Here is a 19,884-nt window from a genome sequence, read left to right on the forward strand (position 1 = left end):
TCCATATTTGATCACTGATTGACCTACCTATATGCTGGGACAATCCTGTTTACCTATTAACTGGCATGGTTAGGGTTATGAATGCGAGGTTATCAAAAAATCAGTTTAGCAAACTTCATTTAATCCATGCATGCAAGGTTATCAAATGCCCTTGTGGTTGAAAAAAGGAATGTTGCATTACAAATCACCGGCTGACTGAGTGCCCCAAAAATCCATCCCCACCACCACCACCACCATTCATTCCCTATGGATCTACTCAGCAACAACAATCAGCTTATAAGGGCAGAGACACAAGAGATTTGGGCTCTCAGTCACGGTCCACATCCATCATGTTCGTGAGCCAACATTATGTGCCTATGAGACTGTAGGGTGAGGGAGCCACATGCTTGCATGCCTCGTATTTGCCTGTTGTGAATAAAAATCTGCCTGATTTATGATTCTTAGAGTCCTTATGTTGCTTCTCAATACCTCCTCACCCCAAATCTCCTCACAAGGATACACCCAACACGATATGATAATTGAATGCCTTCCTTTCTATCTCCTGAAATTCTGGGGATATCAATGAAATGCTTGGGATGTGTGTTATCCTTCGCTCCCCTTCCCACCTCCTTTCTTCCTCATTACCAAGCACTGATTTCCTTTATTCATTTCCCCTTATTAGTTACATATTGCAACATTCTCACATCCACAATGTCCCTCTCCATTGCCCTCTTTGACCTATTATTTTTTAATTTTTCAGAGATTGTAGTGTCCAGTGGCTCCTAGCCATATGATGTCAGTAGACCATCGGCATTAAAAAGTTGAACCTTTGTTTCTGCGAGAGGTTTGGGAATATTAAAGTTTTTTTTTTTTGCAATTTCTTAAAGACAATTTAACTTACTCTCTAGATCTCCATCTATGTAGGGTGTGATGGTAACAATGTACTCACTGAGTGTGAAAGGCTCTCTATACTCTACTAATGGTCTCGCTGAGGATGCCCTTGATGCATGTGGAGATGATTCTTCATAAAGATTTCATATAGAGAGTAGAAATACAGGTTGATAACTGTTATCAGCTTCTTTTTTTCCAATATTAATAAAATCCAATACTTTTCCCACACTTTGGCATTTTCCATTTCTTTAAATACCTTGTGAATTAGTTCCTTAGTGCCCTCATAATTATGTAACTTCCAATTTTGATCTTCTCTATGTATACTTGTCTAATCCAGCTACTTCTCCCATCTCTGTTCTCTTTAGTCCCACTTCTTCCTCCTCTATAAGTACATGCAGGGCTGTGGTGTTAGAATGTGAGTGTCCTGGCTCTGTGGTTCTAGATGGTGAAAAGAAGTTGGTTATAAAAAATCTTGGCATACCTCTTCCAGTTTTCTTCAGTTTGTTATTCTCAAACCATTTTAATCCTTAAACATCCCTAAAATGACTTCATTTAGTTGAGTATTTTGCCAAGCTTTTTTGTTTTTGTTTTTGTTTGGGGGGGGGGTTGGTGAGGCAATTGGGGTTAAGTGACTTGCCCAGGGTCACACAGCTAGTAAGTGTTAAGTGTCTGAGGCTGAATTTGAACTCAAATCCTCCTGAATCCAGGGCTGGTGTTCTATCCACTGTGCCACCTACCTGCCTCCGCCAAGCTTTATTTAAACTGGCTTTATGGCATCTCACTCTTTTTTGAGATTATGCTGCTCATAATCTTTCATCATTTTTCTCTGTAAGATTTTTTAAATGAGTTTGTATTCAAAATCAGTATTGTTTTTAGCTTCCATCTGCCTCCACTTGACAAATAAGTTAAATGTTTGCCAACTAAGGTGTTTTTGAATCGGGTTGAGTTCCTTTGTTAAGTCCATTAATTGATATCATTTAAACTTCCTATGAAATGATTATGTCTTTTCTTCTATCCATCACCCCTTTTAAATTAACATTAACTTATTTGAATAGGTCAGGATTGAATCATATCAATTGCATATCATTTTCCTCACTTTATTCTTACTTCTAGCTTTATATTCATTTTTATCTTTGCTCTGACAAGTTTGTGGTCTGACTAGAAAGAGATGGCTGATTCAAGAATGACACCCACGTTGGTAATGAATCATTTCCTCTCTGTTAAAATATAATTAACATTAAAATATGTCATTTTATGGGACTGGTGAACAGGCATTTCCCCTTCACCTGGTCACTGCACCATCTCAACTTCTCTTTCAAGGTCTATAACTCCTGGCAAGTCAAGGTATTTCTTGGGCAAATCCTTCTCTCAGAGGTAATCTTCCCTTCCAAGCTGGCACTGACTAAGGAATCCAGAAGTCCCAAATACCCAAGGCATCCACCAGGCTCCAAACATCCAGTTCCTGGGATCACTGATCCCCTATGTTCTGGGGGGGGGAGGGAAACGCCACAACATACAGAACAGAAGCAGCATCTAGGACTTCTGAAATTCAGCTTCAGGCTTACCTAGACAAGTACATATTTTCATGCTTTCAGTTTGCCAGGAGGGTTGGAGTGGAGGCAGAAGGAAAGGTGTCCAAATGCCAAGTCACATGTTCAGAAGAGACAAAGAAGACACTAAGTACAGAAAATGTGTCTCCCTTTTAAGTCTATCGAGTGGGCAGCTCCTGCTGCTCCGGCACCAATCCTCTTTGACTTAGTCCTCCAAATCCTATCAAAGACTGGAGAGAAATGGTGGCAAATAGAAAACAACCAGAAGCTTCCGGTTGTACATGTCTTTTAACAAGAGAAGAAAGGAGGGAGGAAGGGGAGGAGGAAGAGAAAGGGAGGGGAGGAAGAGAGAAATTGGTTATAAAAATGAAATGTGTGGGATGTGTGTTATCCTTTGAGAGGGAAGAAAGAAAAGGGAAGGAGAGGGGAAAGGAGGGAGTGGGAGAGAGGGAAGGAAAGAAGCGTTTATTAAGCATCTACTATGTGAAAAGGCACTGGGTTAAGCACTTCACAAATTTGATATGACTTGGTCCTCACAACAACCCTAGGAATTAGGTGTTATTATACCCATTTTGCAGTTAAGGAAACTGAGGCAGAGATGAGTGACTTGCCCAAGTTCACACAGCTAGTAAGTGTCAAGTGTCTGAGGTTGGATTTGAACTCGGGTCCTCCTGACTCCAGGGACAGTGCTCTATCCCCTGCGCTACCTAGCTTCCCATATAATATATTTTTATGGTGGTCTTTTGCATGTCAGCACAAGGATTATGTCGGCCAGTGGAGCTAACCACCACCAACTCACAGGGCTTCACAGATCTGATAATAAGAAGACAGTTTATACTGGAAGACTGAGAAAGCAGAGTGGTGCCTGCTGCTAGTATGTAGAGTGTCAACCCACTGACAGATCCGGTTGTTTTCACAGAGACAAACAAACACCGAGACAGAGAGACAGAGGAGACTAAGCCTCTGGGCCTTCCTAAAGGTGTGGCTGCATTCTTGGGGCTCCCTGGGAGCTGCCCTGGATTTAGGTATGTCTCTCCTGGCCCGGAGAACTGTTTGCTGTGTCTGCATTTCCCCTTTTCCTGTAGAGCTTTCTTCTGTGTTTCTGTTCTGCTTGAAAGCTTCCAAGTGTCTGGGCTTCTGCCTCCTGGGGCTGACAATGCAATGATGATACGCGGCCTTCCTGAGATAACCTGCGTGACGCCTCTGACCCAACCATCATTTAGGACTTCTGCCTCTTAGGCTTATTTGAAAGCTCCTGGTATAACAACAGCAGGGAGCCACCTCCTCCTGTGCGCTGCGTTCTTGCTGGAATGAATGGCTTCCTTTGCTGCATTAAGGACAGAGATATGCCTCTTGAAAACGCGACTACAGATGAGTGGTCCTCCTGCCATTCTCTCAAGGGCGGGGTCCAGCTGTCCTAGCCTTCGGCAGCTTCTCAGCCCCAGCCACTGGCACGAACTTCCCTTCTATTAGAGGCATGCCTACCTGAATTGAGGCAGTGCTAATTCTTATTATAGAATAATAAGAGCTAGCATTTGTACAATGCTTTAATGGCTGCCAAAAGGCAGCGAGCTGGCGCAATGGATAGAGTGCTGGATCTGGAGTCAGGAAGCTGAGTTCAGATTTGGCCTCAGACACTTACAAGTTCTGTGATCCTGGGCAAGTCACTTAACCCTGTTTGCCTCAGTTTTGTCATCTATAAAATGAGTTGGAGAAAGAAATGGCAAAACACTCCAATATCTTTACTAAGAAGACCCCAAATGGAGTCACCAAGAATCAGACATGACTGAAATGAATGAACAACAACAATATAACTGCCAATACCTTCTCAAAGAAACTAGCATTGCTTCCATACATAGAATGACTTATTCAAACAAAGTTTTCTTGTTGAAGATTTTGTTCATCAGGATGTGGATGTATACAAAAATAAATTTGCAGGTCTAAAGTAATTCAAAGATACTGTGTGTATACATACATATATACACATACATGTGATACCCTGTATAACTGTATGGGTGTGCATATGTTTATATATGTATACCCCTACATATATGTGTGTACACATATCCATATATACCCATACCTATATATACACATATAAATGATACTCTAATCATGTCTAAGTATACATGAATACTTTATTTCATCTCTAAATTTTTCCTTAGTGTGGCCCTAAAATTAGCCAGGTGCATTCATTACTGGCCATTTCTTTATAGCATCTTTCAGTTACTTAGAATCCCCAGAACTTCCTCTGTTCTTTAAAATATAACAAATGTCAAGAATTTATAATTTCATGGGAAAGATTCATATTTATTTAACAATGATATACTGTTTTCTATATGACAAGTATATATTGCAGAAATGTATAAGGGTATATCTGTTTTGAATAGAATCTTATATTTTAAACAAAAATGTAAACGGAGAGAGAATCTCTAAATTATTTTAGACATATGAATGAGAAATATACATAAATACACACAGAGCAATTGCAGATCTTGTATACAGCAATATGTACTATATATTTATGCATCCATGTATGTATATACCCATTTAGATGTGCAAGTTCTAGTATGGTACACATACATACATGTATGTGTGTATGTACACACACACACACACACACACACACACACACACACATGGATCTAGCTAGATGGTTCAGTGCATGGAGCACTAAAAGTGGAGACAGGAAGACCTGAGTTCAAATTTAGCCTCAGACACTAGCTATGTGACCCTGGGCAAGTCACTTAACCTCTGTCTGCCTATCAAATACCTGTCTCCCAGGGTTGTTGTGAAGATTAAATGAGATAATATTTGTAAAGTGCTTTGCAAGCCTTAAAGCACAATATAAATGCTAGCTATTGTTAATATATAACCATATATACTTATGCTACATATAACACATACATGTGGGGCTTGATAATGTTATACTCACATACCATATATAAAAAATGTGGATCTGGTTATATAATTCATATATATATGTGTATATGTATATATACACACACATAAACATATAGCATATATAGCTCATATAGGAATTTTGTTCAATAATCCAGGAATACATGCATGTGTTACAATGTATATGCATTCATAATATACAACATACATAAAGGTTTGCTCATGTAATATAGAAATATATACAGCATATAGCATGAATATGTGGGTATGTTTGTATAAAATAGCAATAGTTTAAATATATATGTTGTATGTTTAGACAACAAAACAATATATAATATATATTCTAAAAGCAGTGCTCCAAGCTTCTTTTCAACTTTGGGCAGTAACTACACATGAAAAGTCCTCCAGTGTTATTAAGAAAATACAAGAGGCATCCTCACGCCTGCTTATCTAAGTGTCTTTTTCCCACCAATCAACTTCCTTGGTAGAACATGAGAGACTTCAGACTTCAAATACTAAGGAGCCTCAAACCCTGAAGCTGTTTGATGGTTATAGTGCACATAAGCATCACCTTGTTTATAGGTTAACCTTCAAAAATCAAAGTTTGGGAGGTATTAGAAATGCTCACCACAGTGGATAAACCACCAGCCCTGAATTCAGGAGGACCTGAGCTCAAATTCAGCCTCAGACACTTGACACTTACTAGCTGTGTGACCCTGGGCAAGTCACTTAACCCTCATTGTCCCACCAAAAAAAAAAAAGAAAGAAAGAAATGCTCACCATGATGATTTGGACAGAGGGATCTAAGACATTGAGCAGCAAATCAATGGAGATTGAGATCAGTGGTGAGGAGCACCATGGTACATTCTGAGGGCTAGGTTGGGCAGGGGCACCTTGTATACACACACACACACACACACACACATATGCATACATGCATGCATATATACATACATACATGTCTGTGAGTCTATGTATATAAATGTATATAAATGAAACTAGAACATTTTAACTCCTCTCCAAACCCAAACTGACTTCCTTAAAGGAAACTTTGTCACTGAGGATTTTGTTTTGTTGTTTTTTTAAATGGGCTGTTTTTATGTATATATGTGTATGGGTTTTGTTTTATTTATTTTATTTTTTTTTAATGCAGAGCAGTGAGGGTTCAGTGACTTGTCCAGGGTCACACAGCTAAGTATGAGGTCAAATTTGAACTCAGATCCTCCTGAATCCAGGGCTGGTACATTATCTACTGTGTCACCTAGCTAGCTACCCTTATATATGCGTTTAACATGGGTATAGACCTGATTTACTTTCTCTCCAGATTGGCTCCCTCACTCAATCTGCATTCACACAGTCATGTTGGAAGCTCCCAGATTGCTACAACTTGTTCACAGTATAAGGAATGGCACCTTACATCTTCGAGTCATCTCTTCCAAGTAGTAGATGTTGGCAGAAACTCTGAGGTCTCCTCCCAGACCCAACAGGAGATCTCCTCTGGCATCCCCATCAGTAAAAAGAATTTTAGCCTGCACTTCTAATATATGTATAGTTATAAATTATATATATATATATATATATACATATATATGTGCTATTGTGATAATATAATCTGGACATTATAAAATATACATAAAAGACAAAGTTTTAAAAGGATGAGGTTGGGGGGCAGCTAGGTTGTGCAGTGGATAAAGCACTGACCCTGGATTCAGAAGGACCTGAGTTCAAATCTGGCCTCAGGCACTTAACACTTACTAGTTGTGTGGCCCTGGGCAAGTCACTTAATCCTCATTGCCCTGCCCCACCCCCAAAAAGAATGAGGTTAAAATTAAATATTTTTAAAGTTTATTTATTAATGGAGCAAGAAAATGTTGTGCTTTGAAAGCCAATGTGGGGGGCAGCTAGGTGGCGCAGTGGATAGAGCACTAGCCCTGGAATCATGAGTACCTGAATTCAAATCCGGCCTCAGACACTTAACATTTACTAGCTGTGTGACCCTGGGAAAGTCACTTAACCCCAATTGCCTCACTAAAAAAAAAAAATAATTAATTAATTTAATTTAATTAAATTAAAATGAAAGCCAATGTGATTGAATATACTTCAGTATTTTTGAAAAGTCCCCATGTATGTGCCAGGGGATAGGGCAGAATTGTAAATAATTATTATTGGTTAGCAATTATTCAATTAATTTGATTGATTTTATTGATGTGGCTAAGCTAGCAGGTGAAGGGTTTTTTTCTAGATACTCTCTTAATCAAAAGATACAACATATAATAATCAAATAATAAGTCTAACAGTTAAGGACCATAACTTTTTAGCAGGAATCATGTTTATCTGTGTGTTGATATTTATTATCAATAACCAAAAATAAAGGCAAAAACAAATCATCTGATTTTAATTCAGCAGAAAGTTTCCAATAGAAATTCATTCCTCTTTCTTTATGTGGTTCTGCTTAATGGATGGTAACATCCATCCATAATGTCCTATTCATATTTGGATATTTCAGTCATGTTTTTATGTATGTAAGGAACAGCGAGAAAACCAATTTGGCTGGTTCATAGAAGGGAAGAAAGGAAATTATGTATAATGAGTTTGGAATCAGGTTGTGCATGCTTTAAATGACAAACCAAAGTGTTAATATTTGATCTTAGAAGTAATGGGGGGGGCAGCTAGGTGGCACAGTGGATAAAGCACCAGCCCTGGATTCAGGAGGATCTGAGTTCAAATCTAGCCTTAGACACTTGACACTAGCTGTATGACCCTGGGCAAGTCACTTAACCCTCATTGCCCCAAAAAAAGAAGTAATAGGGAGTCTAGAATTTACCATGCAGGAGAATGACATGGAGATGTGCACTTTCTGAAAACTGCTGGTAGATCTGTTAGAGATGGATTAGAGTGAGGAGAGAATTGAATCTGGGAGGAAAATTAGGAAGTGCCTACAATTGTGCAGGTGATGAGGTCCTGAACTAGGAAGGCACCTATGTAACCAGAGAGAAGAAGATCAACTTGAAAGATGTTATAGAGATAGAAAAAAGATTTAGCAACCTCTCACATATCTGAGGTAAGTGAAAATGAGGAGATAAGAATGATAACAGATTTGCAAAATGGGGTGGCTAGAAAGATGGTTGTGTCCTTGAGAGAGAAATTTAGAAGAGAGGTGTGGGTTTGAGTGGAGAGGTAATATGATACATCTAGGCCTGCTCATCCCGATTCACTCTGGGCCATCCAAAATGAAGAGGAGGACAGGTGGGGCTCTTGTTCACCCATCTCTGCTGAGCTCCAAAGGGCACCAGCCAAAGCCATGATGTAATCTAAGAAGGTAAGGGAGAGAGGAAGGGTAAAGGGGCAATTGTTGTGATGGGTGCTCTACTTGTGGTACAGATTATAACTGCCCTGAGGGTAGAAAATAATTTAGTAATAAATGTTATCACTTAGGTGTTTTAATACCCTAAAGTCAGGCTAGCTTTAGGGAGTATCATTTATATATTTAAAAGTGCTAGGGAAAAAAAACACAAAACGCCTGAATAATTATCAAGTATGGTAATTACCAGGTAAACCAGTTAAATGAAATATGATAGGCTGGATGGATACATGAAGGCTTGTCAGATCTCACAATCATGCATCACTATAATCTATCAACAAGCACTATGTGTCCCAGTCACTATGCTGTGCTAAGTGCTGGGTCCCTGTCCTCAGGGAGTTTACTTTCCAGTGACTAGGACAACATGTAAATACTGAGGAATATAGAAGACACATACGCAGTAATTGGAAGATAGCCTTAGAAAGAAAGATTCTGGCCTCTGGGCTAACCTGGAAAAGTATTTGGGTCAAGCTGAGAAGAAAGTCAAAGATTCTAAGAGGCAGAGGTGAGGAGTGCGAGTATTTGGGGGACCTTTCAGAGAATTTGGGGTTTCTCAGGTTCTAGGCATTTCTTCTGACTGTTCCCCCATACCTGGAATGTTCTTCCTCCTCGTTTCTGCCTACTGACCTTCCTGGCTTCCTTTAAGTCTCAACTAAAAATCCTATCTACTACAGGAAGAATTTCTCAACCTTTTTTTTTTTTTTGGTGAGGCAATTGGGGTTAAGTGACTTGCCTAGGGTCACACAGCTAGTGTTAAGTGTCTGAGGCTGGATTTGAACTCAGGTCCTCCTGAATCCAGGGCCAGTGCTCTTATCTACTTCGCCACCTAGCTGCCCCAACCTTTCTTAATTCTAATGCCATACTTCTGTTAATTACTTTCCATTCATCCTGCATTTGGCTTGTTTGTATATGTGTACATATTGTCTCTCCTATTAAATTGTATGTTCCTTGAGGGCAGGGACTATCTTTTGCCTCTTTTTGTATCCCCACATCTTAGCACAGGGCCTAGCTAGTACTAGCAGGGGCTTAATGAATATTTATTGATTGATTTAATTCCTATGTACACAGATTCTATATTATACAATCTTACATAGGAATTTTCTATTTCCTTGCATTGTCTTATTATGTAGACAGCTTCCTGTTCCCACAATTTAAACTGCAAGGAGGCGTGGGGGGAACATAAAGGGGCAGGATGTATTCTCTACTTCTCTAATCCTCACAGTCCCTGTAGTACTAGGCATTACAATAACACTCGAACACTGAGTACAAGAGAGGCCAATGAGCAATGCCAGGAAAAAAACCAACAACATAAGAATACCCACACTGTGCCCATACAAGCACAATACTTAAGGTGGGCTACCTACCACCTGGCCCCTATCCAGAGGAGAATGAACAAGATGGCAAAAGGGAGCTGTGGCCACATTAAATAAGAACTGGTTAAACAGAGATTTTGAAGACTCATGAGTCTACCCTCCATTCAGAGGGACAGAATATTTATAGAGTATTTAAGTTTTGAAAATTATTTTGTACATATTATCTCATTTGATCCTCACAACAACTCTGTAAGGTAGATGCTATTATTATCCCCTTTTTACAGATGAGGAAACTGATACTAAGAGAGATTAAGTGACTTTCGAAGGATAGCACACAGCTATTAAACATCTGAAGCAGAAATTGAACTCAGGTGCTCTGGATACTTGGTCCAGTGTTCAACCCACTGGACCACATAACTCCCTCTGTAAGTATCTTCTGTCTTCAAATATTTGAAGAACTGTCATGCAGAAAATGGAGCAGACTTACTCTGCTTTGGACCTCAGAAGGACTGTTGTTGTTTCGTCATTTCAGTCATGTCCTACTCTTCATGACCCTATTTGGGGTCACGAGTAGAAAAAGTTTAAGAAGTTCTGGCCTGGACTATTCCATCCCCAACACTCATTCAACCAAGAAAAAGAATGAAACCCAACAGAAACAGAAAACTAGTTGCACCATGTCCTCATTTGTGGCTCATCAGTCCACATTGGGAGAGTAGGACACTGCCCTACCTCTTCTTTCTACCCCAGGTGATTTACAGCAATCCTGGATTAGATATCAGGAAGAGGAAGATTTGGCCGGTTCTTCATGCCTTTTATAATCACACCCAGTTACAGTTCACCAGACATTTAAAAGGCTTTGCATTATTGCTCCCTCCATAAGCCCAATAGGAAACAGTTACAAAATACCTAGGTATTCCCTCAAGGTTAGGGCAGGGCTCCACATTCCACTGCTCCTGAAGGTCCCCAAGCATCCACATGGGTTGGTGGTAGGCAGAGATCCATGCACATGCTCCCAGGATTGGGTTCTCATTTCCCTGTCTCACCCCCCATCAGTTCACCCTCTCCACCCCGACCCCATACTCACACCCCAATTATTATGGATAAGAGGCAGGCTGGAATACTAGAAAAAGACTAGAGATTGGACCTTAGAGATAAGAAGACCCCAGTTCAAGTCCATTCTCTGGCACATACTTTCTGTGTGAACCTAAGCAAATCACAGGACTCTTGAATGTTCTACTCTCTAACTGATATAGACTGTGCCACCCTGAACTGGTAGAAGGATTCCCCTCCTCCAGAAGTTCCTTATATCAATGAAGTCACAATCCCCAGTCTCTATCCTTCTGGATAAGTAGGTACTAAAATCAATTATTCCTTTTCTGCACTTGGTCTTTATGAAGTCTGATTACTGTTCAGCCAACAGATGTTTTGGGGAAGGTGAAGACAACTCAGCCCACCAAAAAACAAACAAACAAATAACACTCTAAGTGTTTCATTAGAGATAGCTAAGAATTTAGGGATTGCCCACTCATTCCAACTTTTAAATTTTACAAAGGGGTAAACTAAACTAAAAAAAAAAATGGAAGTGACTTGGGCAAGGTGACAAAGAAAGGCTTATTCAACTCTGTCACTTAAAAAGTTTGGGGGGGCAGCTAGATGGCACAGTGGATAAAGCACTGGCCCTGGATTCAGGAGTACCTGAGTTCAAATCTAGCCTCAGACACTTAACACTTACTAGCTGTGTGACCCTGGGCAAGTCACTTAACCCCAATTGCCTCACTAAAAAAAAAAAAGTTTGGGGGGCAGCTAGGTGGTACAGTGGATATAGCATGGGCCCTGGATTCAGGAGGACCTGAGCTCAAATCCAGCCTCAGACACTTGACACTTGCTAGCTATGTAACCCTGGGCAAGTCACTTAACCCCAATTGCCACACACATACACACACACACACACACACACACACACAGGGTTTATAAGGGGGCAGCTAGGTGGTACATTGGATAAAGCACTGGCTGTGAATTGAGGAGGACCTGAGTTCAAATCTGACCTTAGTAGCCGTGTGACCCTGGGCAAGTCACTTAACGCTCATTGACCCACAAAAAAATTAATTAAAATTAAATTAAAAGGTCATAAGACATAATTTCTGGGTAATTTTTCATTTTAGTAATAATGCCAGCATTTAAATAAAAAGAGGTCAGTGGCACTCTTGAATGCCAAAGATCATGGAGGAGGGCTCACAGTTTATATGCCCTTGGAATAGGAGAGTTCCTGAGGGTGACAATCAGCTCTGATTGGTTAACAATTAATGAAAGAATAAATATTAGAATGAGAGGCTGGACCTATTCTAATGAACTTAGATTATGTCATTTACTTCTAAATTACCCCAAGATGTGAGCAATTTATTCAAAGAATTTATCCCCTCCCAAACCTATGTAAAAGCTTGGGTGGGGTTTGATCAAGATTGAGGAGAGTTAATTTAATCTCATTATTGGTAATGTCCTTCAGGAGACTGAACTTTGAAATGAGGACTGCAGAAAAAGGGGGAACTCTGGATATCCCCAAATCATTGGTTATTAACAATCATTTCTCTCAACTTACTCTGAAAATAAAGCTGAGCTGAAACTTTGCCAAAGTGAGTTCAAATCTAATAGGTTCATTTTTGGAGAAGGAAAGACACCACTTTGTCTATGCATTTAACAGGGACAAGAATTGACATCTCAGGTATCCATTCCAAGGCCAAAACTTTTAGCTGAGTTGTTTAAATCTATCCTCCAAAATTTCTACTAGCCTTTGTATAGTAGCTGGTCTCACAATAATATGAGCTTGTATTTACATAGCACTTTAAGGTTTTCACAACACTTCACCTATATTCATTTATTTGAATCCTCATAACACCTCTGCAGGTGTGGTTGTTACTATCCCATTTTACACATGAAGAAACTGAGGCTGAGAGGATTTGTTTAGAGTCCCACAGGTAGTGGTGGTCTCAGGCAGGCTGCCAATTTAGGACCCAGTTCAACATGCCACCTGGGTAGCTCTATCCTCTGAACCACCTCAGAATGAGCAATTTAGCAGGAAGGGGACCCTTAAAGTCTTTCAACAACACCCTGGCCCTCAGCTCACCACCACAGCCCTTCAACTCCAGCATAGAGATTCAGGGGCTGCCTCTCTCCTTTGTTGTCCTTTCCTAGTCTCCGATCTATGGGCAGATCAAGCTGAGAGGTGGAGAAAAACTGCTAAGCCTCCTAAGCATTGTCCTAACCCTTAGCTCACCCCCATTTTCTCCATATTTAGAGAGCTTGAGATGCCAGAAAGGGCAAAATCAAAATCATGGGGAAAAGACAAAGGTCTTTAGGCTAAGTTAGGCAGAAAAACCTACAGAAATGTATTGCCTCTCTCAGGAAGACCCATTCCAAATCTGGCCTCAGATACTAACTAGTGATGTGACCATGGGCAAGTCACTTAACCTCTCTATGACTCATGTTCCTCAACTGTAAAATGGAAATAATAACCTACCTCACAAGGTTTTTGTGAGACTCAAATGAAAAAATATCTTTAAAACTATTAACAGTGCCTAGCAATAAGCAATTAATAAATCCTTGTTTGGCAATGAGGGTTAAGTGACTTGCCCAGGGTCACACAGCTAGCAAATGTCAAGTGTCTGAGGCTGGATTTGAACTCAGGTCCTCCTGAATCCACAGCTCGTGCTTTATCCACTGCACCACCTAGCTTCCCCATCCTTACTCTCTTTCCCTTTTCCCCTAACCAGAGGCACTGTTTCTCTTCCCTAGTCTAGATCCCCACCTAAAGGCCTCAGAGATAGTGAGGAATAGAAAGAAGAACTCTTGGCAGTTAAGGATGATCTCTGGGCTTAAGGCATACTAAGAAAACAGGCCTCTGCTGTGGACACAGTAGGGCCCAGCTTGCTGGGCCTTCTCGGTGCTCACAGCCAAAGAAAAGGCACATATGATGAATACAGGAACTGGTCCTCAACAAGTCTTCTTCCCATGCCTAGGCTATGTCAGAGGCTGGATTCTACCAGTTTCTTCAGGCAGACAGAAAAAACCCCCGAGACCCTGACAGATCCCTACACACTTAAGACACACTGTTCCTGGCAACAGTTCCCTCTCTTTCCTTCACTAGACTCTACTCCCCTCTCCCCTTCTCCTCTCTTTTTTCTTAGAGGAATGAAAACCTGTGGTCAACTGCTCTTTAAATCTCTTGATCTTAGGCATATTATCCACCTTTGGGCAATTCTCAGGACTATAGCCAAGACCCTTTGGACCTGCCCTAGTTATAGCTTGGCGAGAGATCACTAAGTAAACCAGTTTGACTGGAACTTAGAGCGAATGAGGAGTAATAAGAAAAAAAAATATTCTAGAAAGAAAGGCTGCCTATCTTTTAATAAGTGAATTTTGCCACATTTGTATAACCATATCCACCAAATGGAGAAGGGCAGGTTTAATGATGATCTCACCTTGATCTTAACTTAAGGAGAAGGCCACCAACAGGGTATGATACTGAAGTAGTGAATTTTTGACTCAAACGTTGTGCCACTTTTAGAATAAAACAGGGCTATAAATCCCTTTTGTTTGTATTAGGTTCCGATTCAACGGAGAGAAACTGTTTCACAGAAGAAAATACACCTGTCTTAAAATACCAAGTTATTATGCCCTATTAGGATTCTTTTAAGTTTTTTAGATAACTAGATCAGACTCAGTTATACATTAGTTCCCAGCTTTTTGTCTACAATTATTATGATTCTTTAAACCAGAGTAAACTCACTCGCTGTTGCCTGTGGCATTCTATCAGTATCTTCACATCAATACTAGGCACCACCTTTCCTGATCTTAATTGCCAGGGTCATTTTCCCCACTAGGGAAAAGTATACATTAGCATGCTATGTATTTATTCTTCAACTTGCTAAAACATTTTTCCCAGGGGACTATATTAAGAGAAATGCTTCAAACAGGGTTTGAAAAATAATCATTTTAAGTGGAAAAACTGATTTGCTATTCAGAAAATTCCCCTTTCAGATAATATAAAAATAGACAATCCACATACCTGTGAGAAATGTTTCTTATTTACATACTCACATTACTATAATAGGATTTTAGTCTTTTCTACAGGAATACCTCATTTTATTGTGTTTCACTTTATTGCCTTTCACAGATATTGTGGGTTTTTTGTTTGTTTATACAAATCGAAGGTTTGTGGCCACCCTACATCGAGCAAGTCTATCCAACAGCACATGCTCACATCATGTCTCCATGTCACACTGTGGTAATTCTAGAAATATAATAATAATGAAAAAGTTGAAAATATCTATTATGGTGACCTGTGACCTTTGGTGTTGCTATTGTAATTGTTGTGGGACACTACCCCACATAAGACATCAAACTTAATTGATAAATGTTGTGTGTTTTCTTACTGCTTCACCAGCTGGTAGTTTCTTCACCTTTCTCCCTCTCCTCCAGCCTCCCTATTCCAGGAGACACAACAATGTTGAAATTAGGCCAATTAATAGCCCTGCCATGGCCTCTAATTGTTCATGTCAAAGGAAGAATCTATTGATGGTGCAAATGTCATTTTTGTCTTATTTTTTTAAATTACTACCACCACCCCCATCCTTCAGCAACCCTAAAGCAGTCAACAGCCCTCAGCATCAAGGTAAGACCTTCCAACAACAAGATGATCATAACTCAGGGCAGCTAGGTGGCATAGTGGATAAAGCACTGGCCCTGGCTTCAGGAGGACCCGAGTTCAAATCTGGCCCCAGACACTTGACACTCACTAGCTGTGTAACCCTGGGCAAGTCACTTAACCCTCATTGCCCTAAAAAAAAAGAAGATTATGATTCACTAGTATTTTTAGCAATAGAGTATTTTTTAAATTTAGGCATGTACATTTTTAGACATAATAATACTGCACACTTAATTGACTATAGTTTGCTATAAATATAAATTTTATATGTATTGGGAAAAAATCATGTGATTCACTTTGCAATATTGTGGTAATCTGGAACAGAATCCGTAATCTCTTTAAGACAGAGCTTCTTAAAGTTTCTCCACTTGTGACCCCTTTTTGACCAAGAAATTTTTATGTGACCCCAGGTATATATGTACATAAAATATGTATACATAACTTTACTGTTGCCAAATTCTTCACAACTCCCACATTCAGTTACACACCCATATGGCAAACCACAGTTTAAGAAGCTTTGCTCTAAGGCATGCCTGTACTAGAAAATGAATAGCAAAGCTATACTTTTTTCCTAAATTGAAAGATAAGCTATTTAAAGACCATTAGAATTTTTAATCCCACTGAAATAATTTAGCATAATGTTGACTAAAATATCAATGGAATGTTTCATATAATTAGAATAAATGTTTGGGAATTTTATAAGGAAAAGCAAACAGGGAGAATAAAAAGTCTACAATGAGTTTCTTCCTGACTTTAAAACAGCTTCACGTTATCAAAATTGCCTGATAAGGCAGATTGATGGAACAGATAGAAGTCACAGAAATGGATTTGAGTACATTCTAAAAATTAATATGATAAACTTGTCTTGTCAAATGAAAAAGGGATCATTATTCAATAAGCAGTGTTGAAAAGATGGGAGAAAAATCAAAGAAAAATGCACTCAGGGGGGCAGCTAGGTGGCACAGTGGATAGAGCACTGGCCCTGGATTCAGGAGGACCTGAGTTCAAATCCAGCCTCAGACACTTAACACTTACTAGCTGTGTGACCCTGGGCAAGTCACTTAACCCCAATTGCCTCACCAAAAAAAAAGAAAAATGCACTCAGACCATACACTAACAGTGTTGTTAGATAGCTGCACGACAATAGAACAGTCTTTCAAAAATTGAAAATTAATATCTATAAGTATTAATGGCAATAGAAAGACACATGGTGAATGTAGGCAGAGAGCAACATATGATGATGCAATATATGACAAACATAACACATTGCAATATGTAACAAAAAGGAATTTCGAAGAATAGGAATAAAAAATGTCATCAAGGAAAAGAAAGAGAAGTGTAGAATTAAAAAGAAATTGACTGGGGGGCGGCTAGGTGGCGCAGTAGATAAAGAACCGGCCTTGGATTCAGGAGTACCTGAGTTCAAATCCGGCCTCAGACACTTGACTTACTAGCTGTGTGACCCTGGGCAAGTCACTTAACCCCCATTGCCCAGCAAAAAAAAAAAAAAAAAAGAAAGAAATTGACTGGTGATAATAAAAGGATAAAAAATGACAGGTGGGGCAGCTAGATGGTGCAGTGGTTAAAGTACCGGCCCTGGAGTCAGGAGTACCTGAGTTCAAATCCGGCCTCAGACACTTAACACTTACTAGCTGTGTGACCCTGGGCAAGTCACTTAACCCCCATTGCCCCGCAAAAAAAAAAAAAAAGAAAGAAATGACAGGTAGGCAACTGTGGCATCAGAGAAAATAAGGAAGGACTCTGACATGTTGGGTAGATCCCCTGTGGCAAACTGATGGAAGACATAGACAAGAGTAGCACAAGGTAGCCACAGATAAATTGTGATCTGCTTCAATGGAAGGAACACCCAGGTCAAAAAGATCAAAGATCCATTTGAATGTGGCTTAACACCTTCTATCAATCAACATTTAAGTATCTATATGTCCCAAGAACTGTGCAAGGCACTGGGGATATAAGGACAAAAAGATAGACAGAAAGACACACAGACAGGCAATCCCTGCTCTTTGCTGAAGGAGCAATATGTCTGTGTCTATGTCTATGTCTATGTCTGTTTCTGTGTCTATGTCTGTGTCTATGTCTATGTCTATGTCTGTGTCTGTGTCTGTGTCTATGTCTGTGTCTATGTCTGTGTCTATGTCTGTGTCTGTGTCTATGTCTATGTCTATGTCTAGTTCTATGTCTATGTCTGTGTCTGTGTCTATGTCTATAGAATAAATACGAAATAAATTTAAGGCAGCTAAATACAAGGCCATTAGGAAAAGAGAGCACTGAGATTTGAGGGAATCCGAAAGACTTTGTGTATAAGGTGGTACTTGAGTTGTCTTGAAAAAAGTGAAGAACTCAAGGAAGAGGAGGCAAAGAGTGTGTGCATTCCAAGTATGGAATGTGAAAAGACACATCTCTGTGAAAAGACACAGAAATGGAATGTCATTTGTTAGGAACAGAGTTCAATTTGAGTAGGTAGTAGAGGTGCAAAAAGGTAAGGTAATGTGTGACCCTGGGCAAGTCACTTAACTTTGTTGGTCTCAGTTTCCTCATCTGTTAAATGAGCTGGAGAAGGAAATGGCAAACCACTCCTGTATCTCTGCCATGAAATCTCCAAATGGAGATGCAAAGAGTCAGACATGACTGAAAAACAACCAAACAACAAAATATATGATAAAGCTAGAAAGAGAGTTAGGGGTGGGAGTAGCTAGGTGGTGCAGTGGATAAAGCACTGGCCCTCGATTCAGGAGGACCTGAGTTCAAATTTGGCCTCAGACATTTGACACTTACTAGCTGTGTGACCCTAGGCAAGTCACTTAACCCTCATTGCCCTGAAAAAAAAAAAGAGAGAGAGAGAGAGAGAGAGAGATAGGGGCCAGGTTTTGAAGAACTTTAAAAGCCAAATGGAAGAGTTTCTCTTTTATCCTAGAGGCAATAAGAGAGTAGCAGTCAGATCTGTGCTTAGGGGAAACCACTTTGTCAGCTGTTTGGAGGGTGCACTGAAGACAGGAAAGACTTTAAGCTGAAAGACAAATCAGGCAGCTATGGCAATAGTTCAAGTAAGAGGTGATGAGGGCCTTGGTGAGGGGGATGAACTGCATTCATAACTTCTTGGAAAAGTGCTTTCGTTTCCTTCCGTTCCACTCTATTTAACCATTTGCAACATAGCTTGTGTTTGCTGAAAGTAGATACCAATGACCTCCTAACTGCCTAAACTAATGTTCCTTTACAGTGCTCATCCTCCTTAATCTCTCTACCATATGTGATTATTGACCACCTTCTACTACTATATACTCTTCCCCCAAAGGATGGAACAGGAAGGCAGCAGTGTATGGCAGAAAGGACAATGGCCCTGGAATCAAAGAACCTGAATTCAAATCCTGCTTCTGATATTTACTACCTGTATGACCTTGAGCAAGTCAACTAACCTTCTTGGGGCCCAGTTTCCTCATCTATAAATGAAGATTGGACAAGAGGATCTCTAAAGTCCCTTCCAATTCTTGATTATATTGACATCCTTTCCTTGGCTTCAGAGACTCCACACTCTTAATTATCTACCTATATTCTTCAAACACTCCTTTTTTTTTTCCTCTTTCCAATGTTCCTCACTTTCTTCCAGACTTGTTAATGGGGGAAAGGTGTTCTTTGTTGTTGTTGTTTATTGGATTGGGTTTTTTTTGGTGAGGCAGTTGGGGTTAAGTGACTTGCCCAGGGTCACACAGCTAGTAAGTGTCAAGGGTCTGAGGCCGAATTTGAACCCAGGTCCTCCTGAATCCAGGGCCGGTGCTCTATCCACTGCTCTACCTAGCTGCCCCAGAAAGGTGTTCTTTGAAGATTCTGAATTTTACCCTCTTCTTTCTCTCTGTTCTCCTTAATTCTACCTAGTTCTAATCTACCAGCCCTAAACTCCTCTAAATTCCAATGCCTTCCCTCAGTCAATTTTTTTCTATATATCCTGTCTATAACTTGTTTTGTATATATTTTTCTACATGTTGTCTCCTTTATTAGATTGTAAGCTTCTTGTGGGCAGGGACTGTCTTTTGACTCTTTTTGTATCCCCAGTGCTTATTTAACATAGGACCTGACATATAGTAGGTGCTTCATAAATGTTTATTGATTGTTGATTGATTGGCTAGGGATATAGATGTATGTAAATGTGATAATTGAAAATGTGGGAGTGAA

Source organism: Dromiciops gliroides, chromosome 3 (assembly GCF_019393635.1).
Source record: "Dromiciops gliroides isolate mDroGli1 chromosome 3, mDroGli1.pri, whole genome shotgun sequence".
NCBI lineage: Eukaryota > Metazoa > Chordata > Mammalia > Microbiotheria > Microbiotheriidae > Dromiciops > Dromiciops gliroides.